This window comes from Panthera leo, chromosome C2, assembly GCF_018350215.1.
Source record: "Panthera leo isolate Ple1 chromosome C2, P.leo_Ple1_pat1.1, whole genome shotgun sequence".
Taxonomy (NCBI): domain Eukaryota; kingdom Metazoa; phylum Chordata; class Mammalia; order Carnivora; family Felidae; genus Panthera; species Panthera leo.
The window spans coordinates 42,237,087-42,240,282 of NC_056687.1; the positions used below are offsets into that span (position 1 = coordinate 42,237,087).

Consider the following 3,196-nt stretch of genomic DNA (forward strand, 5'->3'; position numbering starts at 1 on the left):
AAGGTCATGATGAAACACTCCTTTTGTAAGAGTATTTGAAAAATAATGACATGACCAGGTTGATATGAAAGTTGAGGATTTCCTTCGAGACAGTTCTGGCAAGATTTGTGGGTGTGGGTTGTTCTACAGTAATATGAGTCATCTGTTTTGCCTGGGACGTGAAATTCCAAGGATGAGGAGGAAAATAGGATGCATCTTTGCATGTCAATATCTTCCCTACACGATAATCTCTCTTTAGAGTGCAATGCCTTTTGCCCTAAATCATCTGGTTGTGGACTTGCATAGAAATGGCTTGTTCTTGCCTCCTTTTAGAGACAACAGAAACACAGAAGCCTTCAATGTTTTCCTTTATATCCTGCAAATGTTCTGCTATAAACATTCAGCTCCAAAAAACTTCATTATTGTGATATTCTCTTTTAGATGAGATAGTAGGTGAAGCATAACATACTTCCTCTCTGTGTGCTAAAAAAGCGCTTACGGAAACTCACGTGCCTCATTCTTCCCCACCTTCTTGCTTGTTCTTCCTTTGACCTTCCCTAGTGCCTCATGATTTTAATGAGCCTCGATTTTTGAAGTATCCATGAAGTCACTGGTATTTTAGGAGGCAGACAGATTGTCCAGAAGCATCTGTGGATTCAAAAAGAATAACAGGTATTTTCCCCATATGAGAATATTTGCAAATTTATTGCAAGTTGGAGAGGAAGTAAAGCAAATACTTATAAACAAAAGTATTTAACAAATATGTATGACTTAACAAATGCCAGGCACTAGCGTAGAGATAATGCCCGACTTTCATAAAAATTGCAGTCCCTGGGAGGGCACATTGTAAATAATCAGTGTATATGAAAGTGTGTAAGTGGGATCAGGTGCTACAAGGGAAAATGGATGGATTAATTTGAAAAAGTCTGGATTAAAGTAGGGAGGGCTCTGTTAGTGGATGAAGACAAGGGGATTAAGTGGTAGATTAGTAGTACCTGTGAAAAGCCACAGAGTAACTGACCTAATGAGGTAGAGATAATGGCTGGGGAAGTACTGTGATAGGAGGAGAAAAGATTATGAAGGACCTGGGAAACTCTGCAGGGAACTTACACATAAAACAAAGCAATTAGTGACCAAGGAAGTAGCCTGTTTTTAAAATAAGCTTGAGCAGACTCATCACTTTTGTCTACAATGAGGATTTTCTCTTAGTCTTTTCACTGGAGAATTTTGCAGGTGAGGGAAAAGGTAGGAGTCAGAGAAAGCACCTGGGGACGTGTGGTAACTTGTCATTTTGTCTCTAGTTGCCTCCGGTTTTACTTACGAACTTAACTGAAAGCATAAGTGGAGAGAAACTTCATGCAAAAGGCTTCTTTAACACCTGAGTAATTAATGGGGTGCCTGGGTGGCTCAGTCAGTTAAGCGTTTGACTCTTGATTTCAGCTCAGGTCAGGATGTCATAACTCGCGAGATAGAGCCCCACGTCGGGCTCCGTGCTGACAGTGCACAGCCTGCTTGGGAGTCTCTCTTTCCCTCTCTCTCTGCCCCTCCCCTGCTTGCTCACTCTCTCTCTCTTTCTCTCAAAATACATAAATAAACTTAAAAAAATAAAAATAAATAAAATAAAATTTAAGTTATTAAGAGCAAAAATGAAAGTCATCTGATCATAGTGTTAAATTTGGATAACTCATAATAAATATTGAGCTGCTTTTCTCAGCCCTTAGATACACTTTATAAACAGTACATTTTATTATGCAATTAATGGAGCTAAATATTTTTTCAACGTACATTATTACTGAGTAGTCGCATAAATGTAGAGTAATAGAGAATCCTAAGAATAACTTCGAAATATACGTTATTTTCCTGACTTTACCTCACCATGGTCACGAGACCACTTTTTTGGATCTAACAGCCTGACGCTTTCTTGTTTCTGGCCAGGCAAATCAAACGTGAGTAATAATAACACAGATAAAAAGCTACTTTCAGAAACACAGTTTTGTTCATTACAACTGACATTTTTCATACCAATTATTTGAATTATTTAGCATTTCCCATTCTGCCCACCCCCAGAAGGGTCTTATATTTATTTTTAACAAAAGAGATCTTATCCTTTCTCACTCCCATCCATCTTGGCAACTGCTCTTGCTTGGGACCATCCCGCGCCTAAGGCAGGAAGAGGGTGGCCACAAAGACGATGAAAAAGTCACTGGAGTGAATCAACTCCAGGCTCCAACTCACTGTGAAAAGTGGAAAGTACGCACTGGGGTATAAGCAGACTGGAAATGATCACATGTGGCAAGCAAAACTAGTCATCCTCCTCAACAAATGCCTGGCCTTGAGGAAATCCGAAACGGGATACTGTGCCATGTTGGCCAAAACGGGCGTCTGTCACTACAGTGGCAATACTATTGAACGGGGTGCAGTGTGTGGGAAATACTGCATAGTTTTGCACAGCGGCCGTCATGATCCAGGTGATTCTGATGTCATTAGAAGCATGTGAGAACACACCGGTGAAAAGTAAACCGTGCAAAAGTCTTCTTTAATAAAACCCGCTGGAGCACGTTAAAAAAATAATAATAATTAATTAATTAAATAAAAGGGATCTTAAAAATTAAAAAAACAAAACAAAATAAACTAAAAGTTCAATTGAATTGGATTTAAAATTGAAGTCAGAAAATAGAACAAAGCATTAAATAGTAATTGCCTATATAATTGACCAGATCGTGGAAGATAATTTTTATTTGAATGAATCTATGGTCTACAAATGAGGGTCAATTTGAAAATGGAATTCTAGAGTTTTTCTTCTTTTTAACTTTCTAAACCACATAATTGGCTATCTGAAAATTCTATAGAAGAAGCATAATATGTCAGTGTTTTAAGTAATTCCTAGAGGAAGCAACAAAGACATTTTAATACTTGCAGAGGAAAGGCATCAAAATGACTTATGTGAGTTAATTATATTTTATATTTCTTACCTTCCCCCTCACATAATTTACCAGGGTGTCAGAATCTATTTATTTTATTAAATACACACTAACATGAGTGCTTAGTGGACTAGCATTTCTGTTCTTGCACCATAATGAATCTGAATGAATGTTCTAGTGACGCTGATTCAAATTGTGATGGTGAAAGCATATAGCATTAACACATCTTTCAAGGTTTTCAAAGTTTGCTTTTTCCTAAATCTGGAACTGTTGGAGGAAGAGACAAACTTAAGCCA

At 37.8% G+C, this 3,196-nt stretch overlaps 1 pseudogene; it reads left to right on the forward strand.

The window, feature by feature from the left end:
* The first annotated feature begins 2,170 nt into the window (after nt 1-2,170).
* On the forward strand, nt 2,171-2,497 carry LOC122229247 (annotated as a pseudogene).
* The last annotated feature ends 699 nt before the right edge of the window (nt 2,498-3,196 follow it).